The following is an 18,527-nucleotide window of genomic DNA, read 5'->3' as shown; positions in this document are numbered from 1 at the left end:
AATTATTAAAGCTACTGTCCCTGGGTTGGCCAAAGTGATAAGGAAAGTAAGAATGTGATCTTATTCCCTTTTGATGGGGCCGGCCGGGAGGAGGATGCGTGAGGGATTTTCTTATAAAGAGACCAAATGCCAAATAAAAGAATTCCAGCTGTGCAACAGGAAAGTTGAAATGGTTTGTTAGGATCATTAATATTGCAATGAAAACTAATTAAACCTGGAGCTAGAAGGAGTTCATTAGTGGTTTGGAGCCAAAGATTCTGCTTCTGCAGAGTCGGTTGTAGCACTGGGGAACTTGGAAAGTTGGCAGCTGGGCATGGGGTCAAGCGGCCCTCTTCTTTTTGTAGCTTCTGAAATTGGGCTTCACTAATGACAGGCACTTGGCAGACATGAGCCAAAAATTTCCTTGGAGTACCCGAAGTGCCCCTCTGGGTGATGTCACACCTGTCTCGGGGTGGGGGGTCACCCCTTGCAGGCTACTGAGACTGAGCCTTTGAGGACAGAGAAGTGAGCCTTTGAAGATGGCGAAGTGGAGGGGAACTGGGAGGCTTTCTTTCTAAGAAATGAGAAAGGTTTTCACATTGCAACTCAACTCACTTCAAGCCATTAAGAAAAAGAAAGAAGCGCACGCCTTCAAGGCTGGTTTTGGACCGCTGAAGAGCTTCCACACGCCTCCCACTTGCTTTTCTCAATGGTCCTCATAAAACCACCCCATCATCTCTTTCTCCAGGTTGTTTCCTGAGAGACTGGAGGTTGTTTCTGTTGCAGGTTGGGTCTGCCAGGCAGCAGACTCTGAGATGGGGGTTAGCTGGCAGGATCTCTATTAAGGAGGGCTCTTTGGGGCCAACCCTGTAGAAGGAGGTGTTAGCAGCAGGTATGGGAAGAAGGAGAATCAAACTTTGATCTTGTCTGACACTTCTGGGAGCTGTGGGGCTAGAGTGGCCCTCCAGAGGTGTCCTGATTTGGGTAGAGATGGCCAAGTCTTCACCCTTTGGCTTCGATCGGTCATTGCATGGTGGCCACCCTGGGAAAGGTGGGACCTGGTGCCTGGCAGCTCTGTGCTGACATGACTTGTGAAGGGACCCCTGCTCCTAGCACCCCAGCAGCTGGGGCGGCAGGTCCTTCCTCCCTGGGGCTTCTTGGCAGTGTGCAGCAACATTCTCTGATATTATGTTCGTCATCATTTCCTTTGACTCCAGCATAGTACCTGGCATACCTGGCATATCATAGGATTTAAAAATTTTTTAAATTTTTAATTGGAGAACAATTGCTTTACAATATTGTGTTGGCTTCTGCCGTACATCAGCATGAGTAAATCTCAGGTGGACCGATGTCCCTCCCTTGACCTTCCATCCCATCTCCCACCCTGTCTCACCCCTCTAGGTTGTCAGGGAGCACAGGGTTGAGCTCCCTGTGTCATACAGCAGATTCCCACCGGCTATCTATTTTACATATGGTAATACATATGTCAACAGACTGGTTCCAAATAGGAAAAGGAGTTCATCAAGGCTGTATATTGTCACCCTGCTTATTTAACTTATATGCAGAGTACATCAGGAGAAACGCTGGGCTGGAAGAAGCACAAGCTAGAATCAAGACTGCTGGGAGAAATATCAATAACCTCAGATATGCAGATGACACCACCCTTATGGCAGAAAGTGAAGAGGAACTGAAGAGCCTCTTGATGAAAGTGAAAGAGGAGAGTGAAAAAGTTGGCTTAAAGCTCAACATTCAGAAAACTAAGATCATGGCATCTGGTCCCATCACTTAATGGCAAATAGATGGGGAAAGAGTGGAAAGAGTGGAAACAGTGGCAGACTACTTTTTTGGGCTCCAAAATCACTGCAGATGGTGATTGTAGCCATGAAATTGAAAGACACTTACTCCTTGGAAGGAAAGTTATGACCAACTTAGATAGCATATTAAAAAGCAGAGACATTACTTTGTCAACAAAGGTCCTTCTAGTCAAGGCTATGGTTTTTCCAGTGGTCATGTATGGATGTGAGAGTTGGACTGTGAAGAAAGCTGAGTGCCAAAGAATTGATGCTTTTGAACTGTGGTGTTGGAGAAGCCTCTTGTGAGTCCCTTGGACTGCAAGGAGATCCAACCAGTCCATCTTAAAGGAGATCAGTCCTGGGTGTTCATTGGAAGGACTGATGTTGAAGCTGAAGCTCCAATACTTTGGCCACCTTATGCAAAGAGTTGACTCATTGGAAAAGACCCTGATGCTGGGAGGGATTGGGGGCAGGAGGAGAAGGGGACGACAGAGGATGAGATGGCTGGATGGCATCACCGACTTGATGGACATGGGTTTGAGTGTACTCCGGGAGTTGGTGATGGACAGGGAGGCCTGGCATGCTGCGGTTCATGAGGTCACAAAGAGTCGCACACGACTGAGTGCCTGAACTGAACTGAACTGAAGGCGCATGTTTGCCTGCTACTCTCTCGGCTCACCCCACTCTCGTCTCCCCCACTGTGCACGCAAGTCTGTTCTCTACATCTGTGTTTCCATTGCTCCCTGCAAACAGGCTCACCAGGACCACCTTTCTAGATTCCATGTATATGCGTTAGTATATGATATTTGTCTTTCTCTTTCTGACTTATTTTACTCTGAATAGTAGGTTCTAGGTTCATCCACCTCTTTAGGACTGACCCAAATGTGTTCTTTTTTATGGCCAAGTAATATCCGATGGTATATGTACCACAACTTTTTCATCCATTTATTTGTTGGTGGGCATTTAGGTTGCTTCTATGTCCTGGCTATTGTAAATAGTGCTGCAATGAACACTGGGGTACATGTGTTTTTTTCAATTATGGTTTTCGCAGGATATACACATCATAGGTTTTTAATAAATATTTATTAATGCAGATGGAATATTTCTCTTTCACATAGAAAAAACCAAGACTTGGAAAGTGAAGTAAATGGAGGAACTAGAGTTAGAACAAAGGTCCCTCTAACTCCCAAATCCCAGGCCATTCTCTCTTACCTCTACTTATGAACAATTAAGTCCATGAAGGAGGTCATTGGGTGATGAGCATCTGGCCGCTGGTACAAACAAAATCAGCTTCATCTTTCAACATCCAAAGAAGATAACTAGGTTTCCTCTCTTTCAAGCCTTTCCCTAGCCCTGCCTTTGATTGGAAGATTGTAACTAGGGAATCTTGTCACTGGGTCTCAAGAGGAAGAACAGGGCTTTTCCAGCAGATCAAATTAACCTGGCCTTGAGTTTGAGGACCCCCAGAATGAAAGCTGGACCCTGCTGTCCACTCTATGTCTGGACAACTTTGGCCAGCCCAAGGGGCTGCTTGGTCCTGGGGTACAAGCAAAGAGGACAGGACACGTGGATACAAAGGCCAAGGGTTTCAGGCAGCTTGCCTCGAGCTGCTTTTGGATAGACTGTTACAAGGTCTCAGCCTCTGTGCTCGCATTGCAGGCAAAACCAGAGCAAAGAGTAATTTTGATAACTAAATGTACTAAAAATGTTTACGCCTCTAGATTTTCTGGTCCTTGGATTCAGCACTTCTGGCGTGCCATGAGTGGCTTAGAAAAGTGCCAGCATCCTGTCCCCCTTGGCCCTGGGGCAGCGGGCAGGCGTGGGGGAGAGGCAACTGATCACCTCCAGCCACAAGCAGCCTCTTTTGTCTACTTCCGTGTAACCCACGTGTGCCCTAATTTAGGAAAGGGTGAGATGTGACATTTAAACCACATTGAATATTGGAAGCAAGAAGTGCTATGCATTGTAGTAAGGATCTTCCACAGTTTCCAAGTCTAATCCCACGACCCAGAGGAAATGGCTTGCTCTCTCCCGGGGCTCAGAACAGCCCTGTTCTGAGATCCTTGAGCCTCTCATTCAAACCTCTCATCTTACAGGTGAGGATACCGGGGTCCAGGAAGGTAAACGCCTGGGCAATCGGCATGGGAACAAGGTAGGTGTAATTTGACATAATTAACTCTGCTCATTATCCTGGAATGACCCATAAGAGATCATGAAATGTGATAATTATTTAATCATATACTTTAACTACATGGTATATTTGATACATTGTATAATTATCACCATCATAATTAATGGTGGTGAATTCTTCTGTAGCTAAAAGCAGTCTGCTGAAGGGAGCATTTAAATATCTTTTTCTTTCACGACAAGGCTAAGCCTAGGCAGATTTTTCTTTTTGTAAATCTTATCTGCTAGTTAAAAAAAATTATTTATTTGTTTGCCTGCGTTGAGTTTTAGTTGTGGCACATGGGACCTTTGTCGCATCATGTGGGGACTTCGGTCGCAGCTCGTGGACACTGTTTGTGGTGTGCAGGCCTCAGGAGCTGTGGCACGTGGCACATGCGCTCTGGAGCACACCCGCTCAGCAGATGCAGTGCTTAGGCTTAGCTGCTCTGTGGCATGTGGGGTCATCCCAGACTAGGGATTGCATCCGTGTCCCCTGCACCGCAAAACAAATTCTTAACCACTTGACCACCAGCGAAGTCCCAAGCCAAGGTAGACTTTTACTTTTTCTTTAGTCCCAGGCAGCAGAGAGATGTCACGAAGAACACACTGACCCTAATTCTCAGTCTTCAGCCATCATTTCCCACTGGAGGGGCAAGAGCACACTCCAGGACACCTGGGTGTGTTCACAGTGCTGGAAAAGTCTACCCAACTTTACGAGAGGCCCCCAAATTCCCCAATTTCAGAGGAGTGAAAAATTTAGCAGTCCGCCTTTGTAGTCCGCCTTTCTGAATCATTGAGGTAATTCATAAGGCTTTGGATTAAGTTAAAATGCAATCAAGCAGAGAAATTAAGTCTTGATGGTTTAAGAAAGTCTGGAGCCAGACTCCCCAGCATTAGAAAGGCAGTCCCATGGTGACATCGCAGGGCAGGATTCCCTCTTTTTCTTCACACCCTGGCGTATAGCTTTCACCGTCAAGGTCACTTCACGGTCCACGCTGGTGGAAAATTCCAGCCATCATGTCAGCGTTCCAGGCTGGCAGCCAGAAAGAAGGTAGGGGTGCTGGGGAGATGGAGCTTTCTCTTCCCAGTTGAATACATTTTCTGGCATTCCCATAGAGCAGCTCATTTTCATTCCATTGGCCAGAAACAGTCAGACTACCTTTAACTGCAAGGGAGGGAGGTGAATAAAGATTTTAGCGGGTATATCTTCTCTTAATTAAAAACCAGGGTTCTATAACTAGGGAGGAAAGGAGGATCATGGTTGGTGTAGATAATCACTGTCTCTGCCATGAGATTCCAGGAGATAATGGGCGCCAAGTCTTCAGCCAGTGCCTGGAACGTGGTTCGGTTCTTATTTATTTAGCTATCACTTATGCAGCACCTACGTCTTAGCACAGGGGTTGTCCCTACTCTCAGGGAATTCTTGATCCAGGGCTCAGCCAGCAACAGAGGCACAGCATTCTCCAAGTAGACACAGCCTCTGTGATGGGTGTGCTTTACATCAGTGGCATCTTTGTGGTTTTCAAGACATGGGCCTGCAGGTCTGGTCAGCCAAGGTCTGTGGGGGTTGCCTATGGTCTTCTAGGGTCCTAATGCATTAAGAATGTTTTGGCGGCTGCTTAAAGGGGATGTTCAGGCTAGGCAGCATGGTTTGGTGGGAATGGTACAGGTTGGGAGCCGGACACATCTGGCCTCGGATCCCACAGTGATGCTGATGCTGGCTCTCAACATGGTGAGCCTGGTTCCTGGTCTGGGAAATGGGGATAATGCCCCTTACCTGGAGGACCATCAGGAGAATAGTGTCCGGCCCAGCTCTTGTCAAGATGCTGCTGCTGCTCTTCTGCCAGGAACACTCCCTGGTTTAGGGAAAGAATGTAACTTTATAGTAAGTTCCACTTCGTGGTTTAGTCACTAAATCACGTCCGACTCTTTGCTACCCCACGGACTGGAGCCAGGCTCCTCTGGTGAAGAGTTAAACAAAACTGTGCTCCATCCATACCATTCTGATTTGTAAGGGTCTCTTAAATGATAAGGATGTTGACTCCTTTGTCATATTTGTTGAAACTACTTTTTTTTCAGTTTGTGTTATCCTTTTATTTTTTAAATGTGGTATTTTTGATATAGCATATATAAGATATATATATACACATAGATTGTGCAGCTTAATCTATCACGTTTTCTTCTGTAGTAATTTTTATTGCTGACCTTAGAAGTGCCTCCACCATCCTGATATTAGTAATTATTGACATATATTTACTTCTATTTTCTAAGGTTTCATTATAAATAAAAATTATATTTGATGACTAATATATTTCCTTTCCTCTTGGGTGTGATGTTCCTTTTATCATCTTCTCAGTTCTTACATATTTTGAAGATTTCTTTCTGTGCTTACTTAGTCTCTTCCATTGATCTGTTTGCAAATTCTTCCGCCAATAAAACACTTAATTGTTGGAACTTTGGTACACATTTTAAAATTTGGCAGAACAGTTCTCTGTTCTTTTAAGAAATGCTTCCAACATTTCCCAGTTGTTTATTTTTTAGATGTTTAGAATTATTTTGTAAATATTTGTTTCATTAAAAAATTCTACCACTATATGATAGTAATTGTCTTAACTATTTAATTGGAAAGCAATTAACTTTCTTCTTTCTTCCTTTCTTCCTCCCTCCCTCCCTCCCTCCCTCCCTCTCTCTCTTTCTTTGTTTCTGCCTATCTATGGGACCCTGTCGTAAAGAACCTGACTACCAGTGTAGGAAAAATAAGAGATGTGGGTTCAATCCCTGTTCTCTTCTTACAAAGATAAATGGCATGAAAAAGGGGGTGCTTCAGCCTCAGCATCAGTCCTTCCAATGAACACCCAGGACTGATCTCCTTTAGGATGGACTAGTTGGATCTCCTTGCAGTCCAAGGGGCTCTCAGGAGTCTTCTCCAACACCACAGTTCAAAAGCATCAGTTCTTTGGTGCTCAGCCTTCTTTATGGTGCAACTCTCACATCCATACATACAGCATCGGGCACTGACCCCACACAAAGTTGATGCTTTGCTGGTGGCCTTCCAGCCCCATCGTTCAGGGCCGAACCCACTCCTGTCTTGACACCCTGAGCTCAGGCCCCTGGACTTGAACCCTACACAGCAGCTCTCTGAACAGTGGGCTTCTGCCCCGTCACTGGGAAGTTAGGCCCCTCCAGCTTCCCTAGGCTCCGTCTCTCTGGCCAAGTTCGGGTTATGGCTCCTGCTCGAGGAGGACCTCCTTCAAGGCCTGAGTTCAGTGCCTCTTCCCTCCAGCCACCCTTCCCTGTCATCTCCCTTCCCCGGCAACCTCCTTTCCAAGGTCCCGGAGGGGCCCACTCTCCTCAAAGGCCGAGCGCCTTTCCAACAAGCAGCCGCTGTATGTTTCCCACTTCCAGCTACGTTCATTCATCTTCCCGTGCTGCTCACCCTTCCCATCTGTGGCCTTGAGCTCCAGAGCCTGACAGGCAAATGCCTGACCAGAGCCCCGGGGTGGGAGTGGGCGGAAGGCTCCGCTCATTCTCATCCGTGAGCAGCTGGGCCCAGCCTGGCCCGACGCAGAGGACCATGGAGACGCAAACTTGGCTTTGAGAGGACTCCCGGCTGAGCAGCCCCAGCAAACGCTGGATCTCAGCTCCTCTAAAGTAAGAGGAGTCCTTTCTCGCTTCCCTGGGGTGCCCTGCGAATGAATTATTTACTATTCGTAAAGCACTTTGTAGGGTTCAGTATCATTACACAGGGACCACAGGGCTCAAAAGCAACCCTGGATGCCTGACAGGGTGGTTGTTACTATTAAGCATTTATATAGCACTTTACATTGGCCAAGTGCTCCCAATCATTTATTAGTTAATTCTCCCAGCACTCTGGAGCCGTCAGTGGACTCTGGTTGCCATTTCTCCAATCTGGAGACGAGGTTGCTGAGGTCAGGCGAGGCCAGATGCCTCGTGTAGGGTTACCTGGCTCAGGTGGCCCGAGTCACTGGCTCTGCCTTTGACCCTTGACTACCTGTGGGTTTCACGTCTTACAATCTTGTTGTCAACCCACTCTAATCTCCAGTGAGGTGCCCTGCGGGTGGATGCTCAGTTGCTCAGTCACGTCCAACTCTTCTGTGACTTCATGGTCTGTAGACTGCCAGGCTTCTCTGTCCATGGGATTTCCCAGGCAAGAATATGGGAGTGGGTTGCCATTTCCTACTCTGGGGGATCTTCCTGACCCAGGGATCTAACCTGTGTCTCCTGCATCTCCTGACTCGGCAGGCAGATTGGATGGCTGAAATGCATGACCTCAGTGACACTCCAGAGGCTGCTGTCAATTTACAGCCTCATGAAGGGATGAACACTGGCTTCAGAGTCAAAATCTGGTTGTATAATTTGTAAGATGGGTGATTATGAACACATTTCTTAATGCTCCCAAGACTTGGGGTCCTTGATTATTAAGTAAGAATAGAAAAACCAAAGAGGTTGTTATGAAGATCAAAAGTGTTAAATAAAAGAGGACACAGCATAAGACAAAGCTTCATACTTGTTAGGCAAGCCTCTAAGGACTGTCATGGCACAGTCAGACTTCAGCTTCGAAGATGACACAGGCTGGCCCATGGGAAATGTCATAAAGGAAAGCTTTGGGTCCAAGAAATCCATGGGACTCTATCAAATTCTTGCCTTCAGCTTGGGAACCTAAGAGTAGAAAGGTGAGGAAAAGGGCAAAGCTGGAGCTACCACTGCTTCCATTGCACACGAACGCATCATGCTAGTTAGAACCTACGCTAGTCAAAACCCAGTGAGTTTTCTCATTCAGATCAGATCGGATCAGTCGCTCAGTCGTGTCCGACTCTTCACACCCCCATGAATCGCAGCACACCAGGCCTCCCTGTCCATCACCAACTCCCGGAGTTCACCCAGACTCACATCCATCGAGTCAGTGATGCCATCCAGACATCTCATCCTCTGTCGTCCTCTTCTCCTCTTGCCCCCAATCCCTCCCAACATCAGAGTCTTTTCCAATGAGTCAACTCTTCGCATGAGGTGGCCAAAGTACTGGAGTTTCGGCTTTAGCATCATTCCTTCCAAAGAAATCCCAGGGCTGATCTCCTTCAGAATGGACTGGTTGGATCTCCTTGCAGTCCAAGGGACTCTCAAGAGTCTTCTCCAACACCACAGTTCAAAAGCATCAATTCTTCAGCGCTCAGCCTTCTTCACAGTCCAGCTCTCACATCCATACATGACCACAGGAAAAACCATAGCCTTGACCAGATGAACTTTTGTTGGCAAAGTAATGTCTCTGCTTTTGAATATGCTATCTAGGTTGGTCATAACTTTCCTTCCAAGGAGTAAGCGTCTTTTAATTTCATTGCTGCAGTCACCATCTGTAGTGATTTTGGAGCCCAGAAAAATAAAGTCTGACACTGTTTCCACTGTTTCCCCATCTATTTCCCATGAAGTGGTGGGACCGGATGCCATGATCTTCGTTTTCTGAATGTTGAGCTTTAAGCCAACTTTTTCACTCTCCTCTTTCACTTGCATCAAGAGGCTTTTGAGTTCCTCTTCACTTTCTGCCATAGGGTGGTGTCATCTGCATATCTGAGGTTATTGATATTTCTCCTGGCAATCTTGATTCCAGCTTGTGCTTCTTCCAGCCCAGCGTTTCTCATGATGTACTCTGCATATAAGTTAAATAAACAGGGTGACAATATACAGGCTTGACGAACTCCTTTTCCTATTTGGAACCAGTCTGTTGTTCCATGCCCAGTTCTAACTGTTGCTTCCTGACCTGCATACAGATTTCTCAAGAGGCAGGTCAGGTGGTGTGGTATTCCCATCTCTTTAAGAATTTTCCAGGGTTTATTGTGATCCACACAGTCAAAGGCTTTGGCATAGTCAATAAAGCAGAAATAGATATTTTTCTGGAACTGTCTTGCTTTTTCCATGATCCAGCGGATGTTGGCAATTAGATCTCTGGTTCCTCTGCTTTTTCTAAAACCAGCTTGAACATCAGGAAGTTCACAGTTCACATATTGCTGAAGCCTGGCTTGGAGAATTTTGAGCATTACTTTACTAGCGTGTGAGATGAGTGCAATTATGCGGTAGTTTGAGCATTCTTTGGCATTCCTTTCTTTGGGATCGGAATGAAAACTGACCTTTTCCAGTCCTGTGGCCACTGCTGAGTTTTCCAAATTTGCTGGCATATTGAATGCAGCACTTTCACAGCATCATCTTTCAGGATTTGGAATAGCTCAACTGGAATTCCATCACCTCCACTAGCTTTGTTCATAGTGATGCTTTCTAAGCCCCACTTGACTTCACATTCCAGGATGTCTGGCTCTAGGTCAGTGATCACACCATCGTGATTATCTGGGTCGTGATGATCTTTTTTGTACCGTTCTTCTGTGTATTCTTGCCATCTCTTCTGAATATCTTCTTTTTCTGTTAGGTCCATACCATTTCTGTCCTTTATTGAGCCCATCTTTGCATGAAATGTTCCTTTGGTATCTCTGATTTTCTTGAAGAGATCCCTAGTCTTTCCCATTCTGTTGTTTTCCTCTATTTCTTTGCATTGATCACTGAAGAAGGCTTTCGTATCTCTTCTTGCTATTCTTTGGAACTCTGCATTCAGATGCTTATATCTTTCCTTTTCTCCTTTGCTTTTCGCTTCTTTTCTTTTCACATCCATGTAAAGCTTCCCCAGACAGCCATTTTGCTTTTTTGCATTTTTTTCCCATGGGGATGGTCTTGATCCCTGTCTCCTGTACAATGTCACGAACCTCATTCCATAGTTCATCAGGCACTCTATCTATCAGATCTAGGCCCTTAAATCTATTTCTCACTTCCACTGTACAATCATAAGGGATTTGATTTAAGTCATACCTGAATGGTCTAGTGGTTTTCCCTACTTTCTTCAATTTAAGTCTGAATTTGGCAATAAGGAGTTCATGGTCTGAGCCACAGTCAGCTCCTGGTCTTGTTTTTGCTGACTGTATAGAGCTTCTCCATCTTTGGCTGCAAAGAATATAATCAATCTGATTTCGGTGTTGACCATCTGGTGATGTCCATGTATAGAGTCTTCTCTTGTGTTGTTGGAAGAGGGTGTTTGTTATGACCAGTGCATTTTCTTGGCAAAACTCTATTAGTCCTTGCCCTGCTTCATTCCGTATTCTAAGGCCAAATTTTCCTGTTACTCCAGGTGTTTCTTGACTTCCTACTTTTGCATTCCAGTCCCCTATAATGAAAAGGACATCTTTTTTGGGTGTTAGTTCTAAAAGGTCTTGTAGGTCTTCATAGAACCATTCAACTTCAGCTTCTTCAGCGTTACTGGTTGGGGCATAGACTTGGATTACTGTGATATTGAATGGTTTGCCTCGGAAACAAACAGAGATCATTCTGTTGTTTTTGAGATTGCATCCAAGTACTGCATTTTGGGCTCTTTTGTTGACCATTATGGCCACTCCATTTCTTCTGAGGGATTCCTGCGTGCAGTAGTAGATATAATGGTCATCTGAGTTAAATTCACCCATTCCAGTTAACAAATATTAACTAAGCACCTACTATGAGCTAGACACAGTTTGGGGAGTGAAGGATTTGGCAGTGACCAAGCGAGACAAAGAATGCTGACTAGGGAGTGAGTAGGGGATCATGTAGGAGAGGGAGGGGATGGTACATGCAAATGCCCTGAGGAAGGGAAGCCTTCCGGATGCCCAAGCAACAGAGAGAAGGGCCCGGTGACTACAGTCAGGGAGGAAGTGGTGAGGAGATGAACTGGGTGAGGACTCAGGAGCAGCTCCCACGGAGTCCTGAATCTCAGGGTGAGGGGTGGAGTTTTCTTCCCTGTGCAATACCTCTGAGGGGCTGTAAGCAAGGAGGCGATGTGAACCTTCAGGTCGCTTTGTGCATCATTACATCTTCAGCAGACAGGAATGTGAGCACTCATCTCTGCCAGACTGTTAATCTCTCAGCTCCAAGAAGTCCAAAGTGTGTTTACTTAGTGACAGAGATGGAATGTGTGTGTCCCACCCTCTCCTTCCAAACCTTATCCTCAGTGTGATGGCATTTGAAGGTGGGGCCTTTGGGAGATGATTAGGTCATGAGGGTGGAGCCCTCATGAATAGGATTAGTGTCCTTATAAAAGAGACTCTAGGGAGAAGACTCTTGAGAGTCCCTTGGACTGCAAGGAGATCCAACCAGTCCATTCTGAAGGAGATCGGCTCTGGGATTTCTTTGGAAGGAATGATGCTAAAGCTGAAACTCCAGTACTTTGTCCACCTCATGCGAAGAGTTGACTCATTGGAAAAGACTCTGATGCTGAGAGGGATTGGGGGCAGGAGGAGAAGGGGACGACAGAGGATGAGATGGCTGGATGGCATCACTGACTCGATGGACATGAGTCTGAGTGAACTCCAGGAGTTGGTGATGGACAGGGAGGCCTGGCGTGCTGCGATTCATGGGGTCACAAAAAGTTGGACATGAGTGAGAGGCTGAACTGAACTGATTGAACTGAGGGAGCCCCCTTCTCTCTTCTACCATGTATGGGCACAGTGAGAATATGACTGTCTATGAACCAGGAGGCAGGCCTCCATCAGAGATCAAATCTGATGATGCCTTAATCTTGGATTTCCCAGCCTCCAGAAATGTGAGAAGTACACATTTGTATTTTATAAACTACACAATCTGAATGGACCAAGCCACTTAGAACCTGTCTGAAACACAGCCCAGTGAGGGAAGCCCCACTACCCTCATATCCATGACAGCTGGTGAATTCTCATAAAAATCCACCAGTCTCGGTGAGATGAAGCAACCATGCAGCTCCTTGGCTCCCACCTGCTGGTCCAGGGCTGACTGAGATGCTTTGTCCTTCTGTACTCAGCGTCTTTTTCTGTCTTCATATGTGAGATTGTTCAGACTGGCTGTAGAAGGGTGGTCCATCTTTCTTCTCTTCCTGGTGGTCTGGGAAAATCTGCTACCCACAAAAGCACTCCCTCATCTCAGAAATCAGACAGATGCTGGTGAGTCCCAGATCCCCTTCCTGGGACACTGGCATAGACTCTTACATCATGCAGGGCAATCTGTGTGGGAATCATTGAGCTTTCTAGGAAGGATGTCCTGACCAGCAAGAAGCTTGCAGTCTGGTTGGAGAAACAAGACTTCAGTGTCGTAGAAACTGGATTGAGCGAGTTGTAAAGTGTTGTGGCTGGAAAGAACCTGAGCATCCTCTGGTCGCTCAAGATAAAGGCTGCAGTTACCAGGTCATACTTCATTAATTACTGAGTACATCATCCCAATAATGTGTGGCTAGGAATCTATGCCTAGCCTAATGGTGAGTTTCCTTGAAACCTCAGTAGTAGGGGAACCCATTGTGGAGAAGCTTTTGAGAAAAATAGGGCTGAGGCCTGAGATCATAAACGAAGCCATGAAGCACTCTACATCTATTTATTTTTTAACCTTTAATACAATAAAGCAAAGGCAGCATACTAAGTAAAGACAAAAGCATTGGCCTCTTACACATCATAAATTTGTGATAGCAGCAAGTTTATAATTAATTTCCATTTACCATTCCTTCCTTCCTGAAAATCTTTAGGTATCTCTTCCTCACAATTTCAGCAAGATGCTTATAAATTCACTTGGCATGCATTCAGAGAACATGTTTAAAGGGGATAATATTTTTGAAGTATTTTCCTATCCGGCAACTCTTCATGCCCTGGGCTCCCCACCTGTGTTGGACAGAGTTCTTACCGGGAGACAACAAAATCTGTCCAACAAAATCCCCCATCAGAAAGGGGATTTTAAAATCATATTTGTTTGCTTACAGGACCTCCTGGGAAACCAGGGAATGATCTTGGCTGCTACTCAGTCAGGAAAACTGCCCAAGCTCACACAAGACTATTCTAGTAAAATACCACGGCCGTTGCCACACCCCGCTTGACACCTATGACGCCAGGCTCTCCAAACCCCATTTCCGGGGTGGAGAAGGGTCAGGTGTTCCTGCACTCAGACTTCTGGAGGATGCCACGTGCTGTCGTGTGGCCAGAACGTCTTGCTGTTCACTTCATTTTCCAAGTCGGTGTGTCAGCCTGGCGGACGCTCGGTGGTATGTGGAACTCTCTCTGAAATACAGTGTCTAGCCCAGAATAGGAAGCTCGTGGGGGTGGCGGGGGGCAACTAACAGGGCCAGCCAGCCCCCCAGGGCAACAGTGGGGAGGGGGCCGCAGACACAGGCTGATTCTCCACCCGCCTCTGCCACAGCCTGACTGATCAGGTTTCCACCTGGGGTGGGGCAGCAACAGTTCTCAGCACTTCAGGCAGAAGGCAGATATTAACTAGAGCTCCATGTCATGACTCAGCTCTGACTTTACAAAGTAAATGCTTGTTTGAGTCTCTAACAGGACAATGATCTTAAGAGTCAGGATTTGTAGAGAGAGAAAGCTTCTTCTAAGTTCTTGAAGCTCCCATGAACATGTTAGCAGCCATGCCTAGGCAACAGGAACATCAAGGTTACACTAACATATTGGGTAGAGAAATTCAGGATATAGTATAATCATAGACCCTGCTACATGCGAAAGCAAAGCAAAAAGCTTACCCCTTCTACTCTAGTGAGCTATAAAAAGAGAAGAGAGAAAGAGCCAGGAAACATTGGCCAAAAGTAGAATCTTCATCTTCCCCTTCTTGGGGATACAATTTGGTGGGGTTGGGGTGCTTAGAAACATTTCTATACCACGCCCCCCCCCCCCCCACCCCGCATATCACTTCCTGCATTTATCCTGAAAGGCTATGGCCTTAGGAGAGGAGAGGTAACACTTCATCCCCACACTTGACCTGCAGTGGGAGCGATGGTGTGCCACTGGCAGAAGAGGAGGCTGGTAGATGAACCACAGGGAGGGCGCCTGGGCAGCCTCCCAAGCTCTTCCATCTGCTGGTTCTGTTGCCTCTTTAGCTCTCAATTCTCTACTATATCCTCTCTATCTGACCTGTCAAAACAAGGAAGTAAAAAGAGGAAGGAGAGTCCATGGAGGATGGCCCAGGAAGCCTCAGGGGTTTGGCCGGCAAGCAGTGAGTACCACTCCCACCGCATCTTTGACCAGAACCAAATCACAGGACACCCCGAATCGCAGGGGAGTCTGGATGATGTAGTTTGGCCGTGTGCCCAGAAGGAAAAGGAATGCATAACAGAGTTCCTGTTCCATACCAAGGATGCAGATGTGCTGTGTGCCTTGGTGAGAGGGCACAGTGGCAGCATGGGGTGGAGGAGGTCTAAGAGATGTCTTGAGCAGGCACTCTGTATCCAAGTGCAAATGGAGGAATTCAGAGCTCTGCCCTGGGTGCCACAGGATGCCCTGGGGCCAAGTACAGTGAGAGGCTATCTGATGGACCGCACCCCAGGTAGAAACCTGATCAGTCAGGCTGTGGCAGAGGTGGGTGGAGAATTAGCCTGTGTGTGCGGCCCCCTCCCCACTGTTGCCCGGAGGCACGTATACCCAACACATGCCCAGGTTCCATCTTGGTAGGAAGGAATGGGCCACGTATACCCAACACACGCCCAGGTTCCATCTTGGTAGGAAGGAGTGGGCCACGTATACCCAACACACGCCCAGGTTCCATCTTGGTAGGAAGGAGTGGGCCACGTATACCCAACACACGCCCAGGTTCCATCTTGGTAGGAAGGAGTGGGCCACGTATACCCAACACACGCCCAGGTTCCATCTTGGTAGGAAGGAGTGGGCTGCTGTCTTTCACCTCTCCTCCCACTCTCTTTTGGATCCACTTCTTTTAGGATTGGGACAAAGAAGAAGGTTAAGGGAAAAGGTTTCTGAAGTGGCTGCCTCATTTTACATTCCCACTAGCAGTGTATGAGGATTCCATTTTCTCTACAATTTCCTTGACAATGCTTGTTGCTATCTGAGGTTTTGTTTCTAGCTGTCCTAATGGATATGAAGTAGTATCTCATTGTGGTTTTGATTTGCATTTCCAGGATGACTGACCATGATATTTTCATGTTTGTTACTGATAAAACCTGGGTTAGGGGGGTTTGACTGCAGCCAAATTCTTCTCAGCTCTGCTAGAAAAGTCAAGAGTACAGGCACTGGCTGGGGTTGAAGGTCAGGTTCAAGTGTCAGAGACAACTCTTCCTTTCATTGTCTTTCCTGTGACCTTAATTCATTTAGAAGCTTAACTCACTTGGCTAGGTAGAGCTGGAATCGCCCAAATTTTCAGTGGCCAGCCAACCAGCTCTCTCCTCTGGTTCTCTCTTTCATTTATTTTAGGCTTTCCCCCCCCCCACCCTGCACCCCAGCCAGGCCTCCCCAGACCTCCTTCAATACCTCAGGATAGCCAGAGCCTGTTGGTTGATGTCAGAATGGCTGAAAAGAATTCAGGGATCTGATTCCACACAGTTAGGCTATGAAGGTCATTCCCAGAGGGGCTGAGTGTGCCTGTGAACAGATTACATGTGATAATGTGTGTTGTAGCAAATTATATGTGATAATGTATGTTGTAGCAAATCTAAGTGTTCTTTTCTTATGTAAACCCCTTACTGCCTTCTAAGAAGCATGGGTGTGCTAATTGGGAGTGTTTTGTTTGCTGAGTGCAGTTATCACGCTCTATGCAATGGCTTCCCCAGGCCTGAACACAGTATTGATTCGGGTGTGTGAGTTTAAAGGCAGAAACCAGGAAATTGTAAATTGCCTTCCTTAATAAGAAAGGAGTGGCAAATTGAGTGGTCTTGGGGAAAATCTAGGAACAGGAGGTAGTAAGAGAGGAGATTTAGAGCAGAGGTTGGCACACGTTTTCTTAAAGGCCAGATAGTAAATATTTTAGGCTTTGAGGTCCATTCAGTTTGTCCTGGGTTCTCAACTCTGTAGTTGTAGCACAATAGCTAGTCCTAGATGGAACCTAAATGGGTAGGCTGTTTCAGTAAAGCAGGTGTCTGTAGTCTTCTAACCCCTGGAAAGGTAGAAGGGACAGAATGGAAGATGGGTAGGGAAGGGACGGAGAGAGAGAGAGAGAGACTGAGAGTTCATGACTAGCAGTTGAAATGTAACACTTGGCAAAAGAGACAAAACTAACAGAAACCTTCCAGCTGTGGCTCCGCACACCCACCTTTGTAGTGGACAGGTTCTTTGTGATGAATGCAAAAAAGCGCTGAGTGTTGCCTTGTGGCTGGTAAGGGCGGGGTGAACACAGAAGCGGTATCCGGAGCACCCAACAAAAGGGTCAGTGGCAGAGAGTAGTTCTCAGCTCGGTTCTTATGCCCGGGAAACTCTTAGTATAATATTCAGATGATTCTGACCAGAACCGACACTGTGATCCAAATGGCAGGGGTCTGACTGTGTCTCTAGAAGACCCTGTTGTTGGTGGAGAACTTGTTTGATTTATGAGCCTGCTCATCTTATCTGTTTTGGAAAACCCCATCAGGGACACCTTTCCACATGAACACTCTGCTTTCCTCATCAGGGCTAACTTCAGCACACTTGGTACATGATTGCTTAGAAAGTATTGGAGAGATGAGAAATGGGGAAGAAGAGGCAAGGCTGAGGCAGATGGCCTCTGGCATGGGAGATCTACGTGCCTTTCAAAGGAGGGCCGCCCGGTGGATGTCAGTGTGACTTAACCATTTCTCACCAGTTGGTGAGCATGGACTGCTTGTGGGGACAATGTGAGTATCAGACCCTGGCAGGTTAATTTATTTGGAAATCTGTTCTTGGAGAAATAGATCTACTCTTTTTTCCCCTGTAGAAATAGAAGTTATGTCACCTTTTTTCTACGAATTAGCTTTATTTGGCTGCCATAATGTCCTACTTTTCAGTCATGAGACTGTTGACTTGGTGGTTAAAACAGTACAAAAACCACATCACCCATTTTTAAAGCTGGTTATTTTGGTCATGAAGACAGAGCCAGAATCTTTGTTCTCTTTTGTAGTCTTTGGCAAATTATCTCGAGACAATGTTTTCACATTATTTCTATTTTTTACAAATATAAATATCCTGTTTTCTAAACAGTTGATTGCCTCACCAGGATGCGGGCTTTTCTTAGAATGTGAGAGGCAGCAGGTGTATTGATTGTCTGGTTACTACCGTCTATGGGGTCGCACGGAGTCGGACATGACCGAAGCGACTTAGCAGCAGCGGCAGGACATTGTTACACGTTCTCCTTCATTTAAAGTGAGCTTTCCAGGAAAAACGTTTGATGCAAACATGGTATAAAGGGTAATATCTTTATTACTCAAAGAGCTCGTGCAAATGTTGAAGAGCATTAAGACCCCAACAAAGACATGGAGACAGAACAACTCACAAAAGGGAAATCAGAAAGATGCAATTAACACAACCCCAGCACCAGCTAAAATATTAATGCTAACTCCCTATGGTTAGTCTCATATGGTGTAAATTGGTACTCCTTTTTGGAGAGCAATCTGGCAAAATGCTTCAGGATTCATGTTTATGATTCCGAAATCTCATTTCTGGAAATCTTTCCCAAGGAAAGATCCAAAATAGGGAAAAAATCTTATATTTTTGAGTTCACTGCATAAGCAAGCTATCAATACAAGTTCAACATTAGTGAAATGAGTTAGTATATTATCTGACAAAGTAATAGGCAGCCATCCAA

This window comes from Bos taurus, chromosome 28, assembly GCF_002263795.3.
Source record: "Bos taurus isolate L1 Dominette 01449 registration number 42190680 breed Hereford chromosome 28, ARS-UCD2.0, whole genome shotgun sequence".
Lineage (NCBI taxonomy): Eukaryota > Metazoa > Chordata > Mammalia > Artiodactyla > Bovidae > Bos > Bos taurus.
This window is presented reverse-complemented; position numbering follows the sequence as displayed.